Here is a 12,075-nt window from a genome sequence, read left to right as displayed (position 1 = left end):
ATCAGGGAAACCATCAGAGAGAGGTAAACTTCTTGTAACCTACCAGGTATCCACTCTTCTTCATCATGGCACTGGAGTATTATTAAATTGTGGTCATAACTGTCAAGCCAAGGATGCAACCCAGGGCTATACTCTTCCTGGTAGTATATCTGTACCTCTTTCCTGGGATGAAAATGCTCAGACTTCACTTGATGCTCTTTTTATAGCTATTGTGTTCACGTTCTTGTTTTATATAGATATATTTCTGTATAGATATTATCTATCTATCATCTTCAAAATACCTTTTGTAAAAAACATGGCCAGCAATTTTATTAAACCAGAAGAAAGGGCTGATAAGATCTCATTATGGTCAGAAGCCAAAGGAGTTTTTACCTTGGGTAAAGGCATGAGTCAGTTTTATCCCAGGTCTACAATCTAGCTCAAGAAAGATAATTTTCAAAAGTCTTAGGACCTTCTTCATTTCCTGAAGGATGACCTCACTCTGGATTAAAGGCTCCTATTCACAGAGGGAGCAACACCTGTTCTGAGGCTGGACCCTGCAGACCACAGCAGACACGGCTTCAGGCACAGCAAGGACAGCCGTGCTGGTAATATCAAAACACTGTTTGGGCATTGCGGTTGATAAGGGACAAAAAGAGCTGTGAGATATGCACCCAGTTCCCATATTTTGGTGCCAAGAAAGGTCTAAATCTTTGCAATTAAGGCTATCAAATCGGGTCTGGCACAGAAAAGGAAGTTATTCTTCATTTTGACAGATCCTAAGACAGTGATGTTAACACATGTGACAAAAGAATGTGTTGGCCCCAAACAGAATGACCAACACAGAAAACGAAGCTTGAAGAAACAAAATTTATCACTTGATCATCACCATCCAAAGAGAAAATGGCTCTAGAGAACACAAAGAATCCAGTAAAATTATTTCATCAGGTTTTAAACAGCACATGACTGAAATAATCCTCCAAACCACTCTGCTTTTTTGGTTCTGATTTCTTGTTCACCAAGGATCTCCTGGTTCAGTTTCCCATTTTCCTTGATACCAGGAAGTTGCAGACAGTAAAAGTACTTAAGGAGACAGATTGGAAAAATCAATGCGATCAAATGAACTTACTTCCCTAACCTTGCTTGCAGTCTTCCCCCCTCCCCACACTGCTCCCTGGAGATGAGAATTCTGAGAAAGCCCCATGACTTGCCCCAACACCTCCTCCATCTCCCTAATCATAAAGTAAGAGAACTAGTATTTATTGAGTGCCAACTATGCATCAGATATTGTACTAATTTTTATTTACATAATTTCATTTAATTCTCAAAAGATTATGAGGCAGGTATTATTATTTTCTTTTTACAAATGAAGAAACTGTGACTCAGAAAAGACAAGTAACTTGCCCAAGACAGTCAGTTTCTAAACGACAGAACTGGGAATCAATTCCAGCTCTCTTTGGCTCCAATGCTCGACTCTTTCCATTATTCATTCTGCCTAAAATTCCACCGGCAGAGCTTCTTCTCCTAAGTTTTTTATCCCTGTTTTAATGTACAATTCATATGCCCCATGGGAAGGTAACTAAGCTCTCACCTGCTTTTATGATCCCTTTCAGAAGAAGGAAGAGGTGAAAGGGAGGAGGGGAATAGGGCACAGAAGAAGAGAAATCTCCAAGATGGAAAAAGCAGGTGAGAAACTGAGGTTACTGAAGACAGCGTTTTTCCTTAAGTGATAGGGTTCATTTTATTTTGCTGTGAATGGTTTTCTAGATGAAGTTTTTCTCTGTGTGGTGTGCTATACATAATCCTTTCCTGATCTCACCAATATCCTTAATAAAAATCTATACTACTAGCTGCAGGTGGTGGGTGAGGGGAATTGGCTTCAGGGTGAAAGTGAAGGCTTCCCAAAGAGGTCAGATGGCATTCAGTTTTCAGCCCTGTCACTATTTTGATTAGGGATGGATCTTTATGCATGCAGGTGCTTGTGCACTACAAATATTTTCTCTGCAGCAAAAATGACAAAGCATCATAAAATTCCTATTGAATCTTCATCTTTTCTTTTTTAATCATCCTCTTTCTTCCTCCAGTGTCCTCCTGAAAATTGTCTTATTGTGATGAAATGTATCAATGTATGGAAGATGAGGTAGCTAGAAGCGAGTGAAATTTTGGGGAACTGGAGAAATTTATGATGTTTCTGCCAGTGATTCTGCTAAGGCAATGTGACAAGGCACAGCATAGTCAGCTGCTCTATGCTATAAGTTAGTTCTAAAAGTGAGAGTGCTCGAAAATACTAAATACATACACTTAAATCACTTAAGAATTTGGCCTGTCACCCAGATACATCGTAAAGCAATGTTGCTAGTTTATAAAGAGAACCACTTTGCAAAGCCAGCCAGTTTCACCCCAAGCATCCATGGAGAAATGTTCACTCCAACTGGCCTGAATTATTCATTTTGACCATATTTGCAAATAGACTGTTTAAAGAATGTCTTGGAAGGCATCACGTTTTATCAATATGATGCCATTTTTCCATGCCCTTTGGTGTTCATGGGAAGGGAGAGACAAGCTCACAAAGATGAATATAATAACCATGAAAATCCAAAACCCATCTTAGCATTAGGAGGTGTTTCTCTAAAAGAGAAGGGAAAGAACACAAGCAGAAGTGTGATGAAGTCTTTTGAAAAATAATTTAGCTCTTTGAAACAAAATAAGCATGTGCTACATGACCTTTTCTCTGTTAGTATAGAATCCAAATTCTTTAAATGGACAAATGAATAAATAAGAAAGGTGGAGTTGGGACTTATGCTGGCTCTGAGTAAAATTATAAAATAGAGGAGGTTTGTCTTCAATATCCCCCATCCACCCCATTCAGTAGCCTCCCCTGCCTGGTACCCTCATATACACTCCAGTCTTCCTTACCAATGAAATCTTGCTTTCAGAAAAGAGCTAATAGACTCTTTTACACCAAGAATTATGATCGATGAGGTAATATCCCTCCCAGAGTCTGGCAGAGACAGCTAGTTCCCTACCAATAGTTACTCTGTGCAAATTCTCTCAAGTTAACAGAGCCCCACTTTCTAGCTGGGCACATGATTCCCCAGCCAAAAGCCTACAGGTTTCTTTGTAGCTAGTGGAAATATTATGTGACACTTGTAAAAACTCTTATTGAAAAGTAGGGGACACAACCTGCTCCTCTGCCCTTCCTTCATGCTGATAACTGATGGCTGGAGCTCTAGCAGCCATCTTGGGCCAGATTACATTCGTGTAACCCTTGACATGACAGAGTAGAGATGTTGATGAACTTCGGTCCCTGATTATATTAGAGCCATCATAGAAGCTCTGGAGTGCCTTCCTTGGGCCTTATTTACATAAGAGAAATAAATGTGTATTTGTATTTTGGCCAATTTTTAAGAGTCTTTTACTCATGCGAAAACCTAACACTGAGTTATAGTTTAATAGTTGTCCTTATCTAGGCACAAAATGAATTCTAATAGTGACATTTCAAATTTCAGGACCTTTTTTTGATGAGGAAAAAAACTGAGAGGTTTTATGAGGCAAAATTGACATTAAATATACACTTTTTCCTAAAAACCAGAAATAAAAAAGCTTGAAACTTTAAATACTGAGCCAATGGTTCTTAAGGAACTGATTCACAATACTTCCTTTTCTGGAAATTTTTTTTTTAAGAAAAAAAATAATTGACATTTTGCTTCAGAAGGATAGAATCCTATTTTTTTTCCATGAGAGTTTGAAAGAGCTAGGAGGCATCATTGTTGTGCTAGTTATTAATGCATTGTCTCTGTATTCCATACTCTCTTTCCTATATCCATCTTTGTGATGCTGGCACTGAGACTCTGCACACCCCATGTCTGTTTTGCCAGCCAGCCTTGCATTACGATTTACCAATACTGGTAATGGGGGGAAAATGTGAGGTTAGAGGAGAGAGGAGACTTGTGTCTTTTTAAAGGGTTTCTTGCCTGCTTTTGGTTCTTGTGAGTATCACCCCAGCAATACTTCTTTATCTCAGCAAAAGCAGTTCTTTCCTGTAGCAGTAGCTGAAACCAGTTTACAGTTTTTGCAACATTTGCAAATCAGATTGATTTCCCCTCCCCCAGCAGACAGCACCATCAGCCAGTCTGTTCTTCCTCTTTGGAAATCGGATTTTCAGCTCCACAGGGTGCTTCTTCTAAGTTGCTAAGTCGTAATAATTCAAACCTCTTCCCTCTGATCCTTCAGCCCTAGGAATGGTAGCTGCCACCTCCCTTATACAATAGTTCTCTCTTTTTACTCTGCTAGTTACCTAGGTAACAACTTCATTCCTGGTTAACAACTCTTTATATTCTCTCTGTTTAAGTAACTGGTATGGTTTCTGTCTCTTGACTGATACAGCCACTCTCAGAATATAAGCAATAAAAATCTGTGATATTCAAGCTGCATATTACCTTACTATTGCAATAAACTCAAATGAATTATTTCATAGCATCTTAGAAAATAATGTGATGCTTAATATTCAGACCTCAACTCATTCAGATCACTGAAAACATATCTTTATAATGTTTGCACCATCACTAGCCTTCAAGAGCTAGAAAATGTTGCTCTTCCATTGTGATCAACTGAATTATATCATAAGGGGAAACCTGCCATTTTAGGCATATTCATATTCTTCTTAATTTTATATGATACTCTTCCTGTACTGACTACCCAGCCATAAGGCCACCGCAGCCACAGAGGGAGTCAGAGTAAGGCAATCCCGTTCATAGATCAGAGGTGACCAGGAAGTGTTGAGGGGAGCTGGTCCAGTCACCCTGGTTGGTTCTCTGTACTCCCTTCTGGGTAGCTCCTGGGCCAGTGGCATTTGCAGTCCTCAGTAATTCTGATATGCGTGGACAAAAGAGCAACTGGGAACTGGAGGTGGTAGGGCTTGGGAAAGACAGGAGAGGATGTTTGAAAGGTAAAAAATGGAAACACTTTCAGAAAAGCCATTTAGCCTGAGGCATGACTTCTAGGGAATCTGGGTGTCCATACTGACATTCCCAGGCTGATTTTGAATAGCTAATGAAAATTTTCCCCTTCCTTGTCTCTCCTTCACTGTGAAGAATTTTAAACCAAGATATAAGTTCTTTCACTTTTATTCCATCTAATTGTCAGGTGTAGACATAATAGTCTATGGTGTTAGGAAAGCTATGAAAACCAAAAATGGGAGAAATGCACTCTTTATGCTTCTAAGTAGAGCCTTCTGCAAGGGCATTTTATGTTAAGGCTCATAATATCACCCTATGAAAGCTATTATTAGACCGAGCCTGTAATTTTCACTCTATATTGAGTATCCAAATCACAGAGTACTCAAGAGTCATAAATGCCACACAGGTATGGTTGTGTAATTGTAATATTGACATTTGGAGTGATGGAGAACTGGTTATGGAAACCACCAGGATAGTCTCATTAGAGGCCTATACTGTATAGAAATTCAAAGGATAGACAAAAAACTGGGAGAGTCAGGCCATTGAATAACAAACAAATCTACATGCCATATTTTCTGACATCTGGGATAGTTCGATTCCAATAAAATAACTCTATTCCAATAGCTCTTTTTCAAGACTTTAAAGAAATGTTTCATAAGCCAGACCTGGCTCATAGATATGCCCCTTTTGGCCTGCATAGAGTTAAAAATGTTTGAATTAGTTGCCATTATTTTAAAATTGAGAGATGTCACACAAAATTGAGATTTTTGGTTTCTTTTGAAGAATTGGAAGATCAGGCCTAGAGCCCATCTTCCAACGTGGCAACATCGAACATAAGCTGGGATATTGAGTAAGGGCTGAACCTATAGATCGGACAGCCAGTCTTCACTCTTGCAAAGTTTCTCATCAGTCCCTTGTTCAATTCACAATTCATGCTTGATTCTCAAACTCATTTGAGTTTGTGACCTTTTGTGATTCTAGCTTTAAAATGCCCTTTTCCTCCATTTTTCCCCTCAGTTAAATATTTGAAAATCACGATAAGGAGCACTTGCCCTCGGAAAACTGAGAACCCAGTTGAAGTCTTTTCTATGGGAGATAACTACTAAAAACATGACGTACTTATTGGTAAAAATACAGAAGGGAAACTTCCTAATGAAAGTTGAGTCAGGATGAAATACTTGGTTCAAGGAAGGAGGGAAATATCCAAGGCAAAAAAGAAAAGAACCAGTGACCTGAGAAGGAATTTTCGTACATTATTAAAGGGTCATAGGAAATGATGAACCTAATTTCAGAAAGAAAAAAAAAAAAAATCAAGCATCCTGTGTTTAGATCAGCCACAGGAGAGATGATAGAAGGAAAAAAAAAAAAAGGAAGAAAGAAAGAAAGGAAAAAGAAAAACACAAACAGGCAAGAAATGTGTTTTGGAAACCATCTGTACTTTTTGGAAGCATTCCCATAATTATTTAGTTATCCATTGATATAATAAGAGCTACTCTTCTGCTTTAGTCAGTGGCCTTTGATTTACCATTAAATGATTTCCCAGATGAAGAATGTTGGATATCTTAAGTTATTAGATTAAGAAAGAACCAGTCAATAAAAAGAACCATAAATAGGCTATTAATAATATAGACTATTGTTACATTTCCAAGATTTGGGCTGGAAATACTTCCTAAGAGACTTATTCTTCCTTGCAGGGATTATAGAATTCAGTGAACTTTTTCTTTCTGCCAAGCTGACCATTTTCTCAAGTATCATCTATGTTAGTTTAAACTGAAAATGTATAAGAACAGCACAGTACAGTAATTCCTTCTCATAAAGAATGAGATATCCAATATCTATTAAGTGTCTAAATTTGATGTATTATGATCAAAAATAATGGGGGAAAAAACTACAGATACCCTTGTTTCAGTATTAAATTTTAAAAAGAATTACAAATAGATTCATTGTTTACCAGTTCCCATTATGTGATATGCTTGCACAGAGTTCCCACCGTCTTCACACTCTTGATTTACTGTCTCAGAGAGCTAACTCAGTGCAATATCTTTGGCAAAGACTTCCAAGCCACAGAGTATTAGTGTCAGAAGTGCAGTTACTAGACTAGTGCCTCCAGGCTGAAACAAACACAATGAAGAATATAGCTGCCCTTGATGGGATCTTCTTGGCCAAGATAGATTGGCATAAGACAGATGGGCCTCACTGTATTCTGAAGGAAACTTTTTTAACCACATCACCCACTTGTCCTACAAGAGCCTCAAAGTTGTGCCTTAGCTCTACCCACCTCCAGGAGGTCCGTGCCTCCCAAAGCCTGGTTAACACTTAAACTGATCATCATTACCATTCGTTACAGACATCAACACCCTTTGTTAATAATGCTCTCTCTACGCAAAGCTGTTTCTGAGGAAAGTCCCTGGGAAGAAAGTCAATACCAGGGTGGAGCCCATAAGGCAAGGCTGGGTTTCTGCTTTGTGTAAATGAATGTGCCTCTTATTTCCTGATACGTTTAGCATGTCTTCTCTGGTGGTGACCCTGGAGTCTCGGTCGTTTGGGTACGCCCACCAGCTGAAGGCTGTTTCTGAACAGGGGCTTTCTGTTGCTCTTCTCCCCACATCTCTCATCCTCCTATGTAAATAAGTCATTAAAAAGCTATTGTCATTCATTCAACATCTCTGAACTTTGTGAACAAGGAATTCTTTCACAGGCCAGATGGTTTGAACTTGTCGATGGTTAGAATCCCCGACTACAACCTCTCATTGCTCAGGAAATCTTACAAAGGCTATCCCCTGCTGGAGAAAACCACTAAAAGGAGTCTCTTGGTGTCTAGGAGAAACTTGTTCATTCTCCACATCCCCAGAGCCCAGGCCAAACATAAAATGTGGTGACAGCTCTTTATTTGCAAACGTTCTTAGTTTGTAGTTTAAATTTTTTGTGGTTTAAAGTTTACTGAAAACCTCCTTCCACCCCATGCCCAATAAATATCAAATAGCAAGGAAGTCAGTGAGACTATCAACTGCTTTGTTCTCTTTTCCTTTAATAAACAAAAGGAAGATCTCTGTGTGTTTTAAGTCACACCTAGGATCAGAAAGATTGGAACATTTGATTGGAAGAATTCAATTTAAAATCAATTCTGTGAATGCTGTTTTTTACTGTTTCTTGTGTTTTCAGCAGGCTTCTTTTCTCCCACTGCCTGTGCTCTCTTTCTCTTTGTTTCATTGTTCCCATTGTCTGTCTGTCTCCACTTTAAGTCTAGAAGGACAACCCAGCACATTAAGGACAAGGTGCCATCTGCAAGGGAGTGAAGAATGCGGCATCCTGTGGTTGACCCCACTGCTAATTTGCTCTGAAGACACAGACCAGCTCACCACTAGAAAAGTGTGTCTTATATTTCAACTCCATTATATTCTGGAGAAAGCAGGATGAGAAGTGACGGAACCAATCTAATCACATGAGTTCTCAAAAGTAGAGAAACTTTCCCCCATCTAGTGAAAGAGATGGGACAGCTGAAGGAAAAAGGGATTCAAGTAGTCATTGCTGACTTTAAAAGAAGTGGAGGGAAGAGGCTGTGTGCAAGCAATGTGGGTGGCTCTAGAAGCTGGGAAGGACAAGGAAACAAACACAGGGTCTTCGAAAAGGGACACAGTCTGCTGACACCTTGATTTTACCCCAGGACACCCATGTTGGACTATTGACTTACAGAATGATAAGATAATGGATTGGGGTTCTTTTAAGCTGCTTATTTTATGGTATTTTGCTAAGGCAGTAATAGAAGACCCCAAAAGAAAGAGATCAGCATTGTGAATGGAGCCTTCTGCAAAGATGTTGCTCAACTAGTTTTGGCCCCCCTGTGATCTAGAATCTTAATAGTCAGCTCAGGGCCACCCAGCTCTAATCTCCATTGGAAACCCCACCACAGTGACTCCATCCCAGGGGCCTTGCTGAGAAGCCCCAGTCAGCTCTCTACAATGAGAATTATAATTCAATTTACTCTATAGTAACGAAAACATAAATATTCACATAACATTATAGAATGGGTTCCAGTATCTCTCTCTAGCTCTTGTGAGAATCCTCAACCAGTGTGACTGAAGAAATAATCCTTCAGATTTTGCATTCTCCTCTGTGTGGTCTATGTGTCTTTCCTGTACACACTTCAAGCTTGCTCTCCCCTGTCCTCTTTGACTGTATTCTTTGTTTCTGTATCTGCATATTTACAACTGGTAGAGTCTTTATTAACTATTATCTTCAGAAACTTGACTTTAATACACTCCGCTCTTGGTTAACTGACTCTATTTCTTGTCAAAGTGCTGCATGCATAATAGTTTCCTTCTCTCCTTTTGACTCTGTCCTCAGGACCTCAGTCAGCCTTCTCTAACAATTGGAGGTGGATGTTTAAACCCTTCCTGGATGGAAAGGGTTACTTCCAGTTTCGAATCTGAGCTGAAAACACATTTCCATTTTGTAGAGTCATTTCCTATTTAGAATTGTAGGAATCAGAATATGCCACTTTGACATAAGGATTACTTTGAGCAAATGGGAAGGCAGATGGGTGAGATTATAGGTATTTATATGAATGTATGTGTATGAGTGTGAGCGTATGTACATGTGAGTGTGTAGATGGTGAGTGGATAGGTGTGGGTATGTACATGACTGTGAGTGGATGGGTGTGATATGAGCGTATGGATAGATGTGTGAATTGTTAGATGTGGTATGTGTATGGATGTAAGTGAATGTGTATATGTACATGGGTGTCAGTGATTGGGGGGTGTGAATAGGTGTGAGTGGAAGAGTGTGAGTGTGTATGTATATGGGTGTGTGGGTGTGAGTGTGTAGATGGATATGAGTATGTAAATGGATGTGTATATATGAGTTTGTAGATGGATGTGAGTGGTTTTGTGTGTGTGTGCGTGTGTGTAGATGGGCAGTAAGGTGGGTAGTAGGTAAAGTGAGAAACGGAAAAGAATGGTGAATAACTTATATAAGTAATTGGGAAGGTATACTGGGAACAAATTATGAAAAGCCTTATAACTAATCTCAAGAATTTTGATTTCCCTATAGGAAATGGGGAACTTTTATAGAGTTTCTTATATATAACATACAACTGAAAAAAGATCATGAGTGAGGAAATCTGGAGAACATCAACATTTAACATTTAAAGACTAGGCAAAGGAAGTTCTTTGGTTTCCTAAAAGGATCCATTGCAGAGTTTACTCTGCAAGTAAACATTTAGTAGGAAAATAGATCCCTCTGATTTATTAAATGCAATTTGTACCTAACTTCTTGAGACTATGTATACTACACAGAGCCAGACTTGTATGCTCCTTCCAATTCTGAAATCCTGTTTAATGTTGCTTCAGGCAGTTAGCTCCATGTCCCATCTTATGTTACTAGTAGCTGACATATGTCTAAACATTTTTGCTAAAAATCTTGACAAATACTTCTGGACTAGAAAGTGAACTTCTGCTGTAGAATTTTGCTGCATTTAGACAGAGCTTCAAGAATGAAAGAGTTTATTTACAACAGCATCTTCCCTTTGGATGCTAAATCAATTCCCATGCCTCTTTCTGTGTGTCATGGGCTCAGGTCATTAAAATCTTAATCAAGATTTCACTAACACATCTGGGAAATAGAGTCCAAGTTCAAGCAAGCTCTCAAATACATTGGTTCAGTCTAATTTGCTAAGTAAAAGCAGAAAAAGTAGCTTACACCAAGAACCCAGTAATACTCTGTTAATCTCCACTTTAAAGTACTTCTGCAATAAACTCAGGTCTATTTTAAACACTTGCTCCAAAATGTCTATCAGCTATGGAATCGTGGGATATGTAACCTCTCTGTGCCTCAATTTCACCTTATGTTTGGTAGGATGGTAACACCTTGCAGAGTTACTATGAGGATTAAAAGTAAGATAAAATGCTTAGCACACTGTCTGGTAGGTGGTAAGTATGATATCATAATTGTTATTATATGGTTCTAATAGGTCTTCTGCCCCATATTTTCGTAAATAATCCTGCAGGCTGAAAAATGTAATTAGAAGACTAACTATAGATTTTTAAAATTATTCTTCCTTTTTAAAAATATTCTGATGAATTCCAAAGTTTTCATTCTGCAGCTAATTCAAATAACATTTTATTCATATTTCATTAAAAGACAATCCGACCTGTAGTCCTGAAAAGGAAAAAAAATACTGAAAAGTTATGGGAAATATGAGTACATTTTCTAAAATTATCAGATCAAAGCAGTATGAAATATTATAATTATGGTGCTTGTCATACTCAGCCTCTGCTATGGAAACCTGCCCCACCCCCTCACCGGATAGGTGGCCCTGGGTGGTCATGTACTGTAGCATATTATTTAACTCCTGATCCCCAACCCAAGCTGATTGTGTCAGAACTCGGGCATTGGACAAGGGCTATCCATCATAGGCTCACCAGTAGTCTATGACATGGCTGGACATGAACAGATGAACTGGTTCAATCACAATTCCTCTCTTGGAAAAGATAACAGCAATGGTTGCTAAAGCAGAAAGGACACTGAGAAAGAGTTGTGAAGCTGAAGAACAGCAGCATGAAACATCACAACAAATAATTTATGACTAAGAAGAAGACAGACTATGTAGAAGAGCTAAATATTTCTCCAAAGAAGACCTACACAGATGGCCAAAAGGCACATGAAAAGATGTTCAACATCACAAATTATTAGAGGAATGCAAATCAAAACTACAATGAGGTATCACCTCACACAAATAAGAATGGCCATCATCAAAAAGAGCACAAATAATAAATGCTAAAGAGGGTGTGGAGAAAAGGGAACCCTCCTACACCATTGGTGGGAATGTATATTGATGCAGCCACTGTGGAGAACAGTATGGAGGTTCTCTAAAAAAATTAAAATAGAGTTACCATATGATCCTGCAATACCACTCCTGATCATATACCCAGAGAAAACTCTAATTTGAAAAGATATGTGTACCCCAATGATCATAACAGCATTATTTACAATAGCCAGACATGGAAGCAACCTAAATGTCCACAGACAGATGAATGGATAAGGATAAAGAAGATGTGGTACATATATACAATGGAATATTACTCAGCCATAAAAAGGAACAAAATTGGGTCATTTGTAGACCCAATGGATCTACATTGGG

The 12,075-nt window shown here is 38.7% G+C and overlaps 1 protein-coding gene across 4 annotated transcripts in view; it reads right to left on the bottom strand.

The window, feature by feature from the left end:
- Positions 1-12,075, bottom strand: part of LOC132362459 (zinc finger protein 474-like) — a 100,463-nt gene that overhangs the window by 71,598 nt on the left and 16,790 nt on the right. The window lies entirely within an intron of this gene.

The sequence above is a fragment of the Balaenoptera ricei genome, chromosome 3 (assembly GCF_028023285.1).
Source record: "Balaenoptera ricei isolate mBalRic1 chromosome 3, mBalRic1.hap2, whole genome shotgun sequence".
NCBI lineage: Eukaryota > Metazoa > Chordata > Mammalia > Artiodactyla > Balaenopteridae > Balaenoptera > Balaenoptera ricei.
Note: the sequence above shows the minus strand (reverse complement) of the source record. Positions and strands in the feature narration are given on the sequence as shown.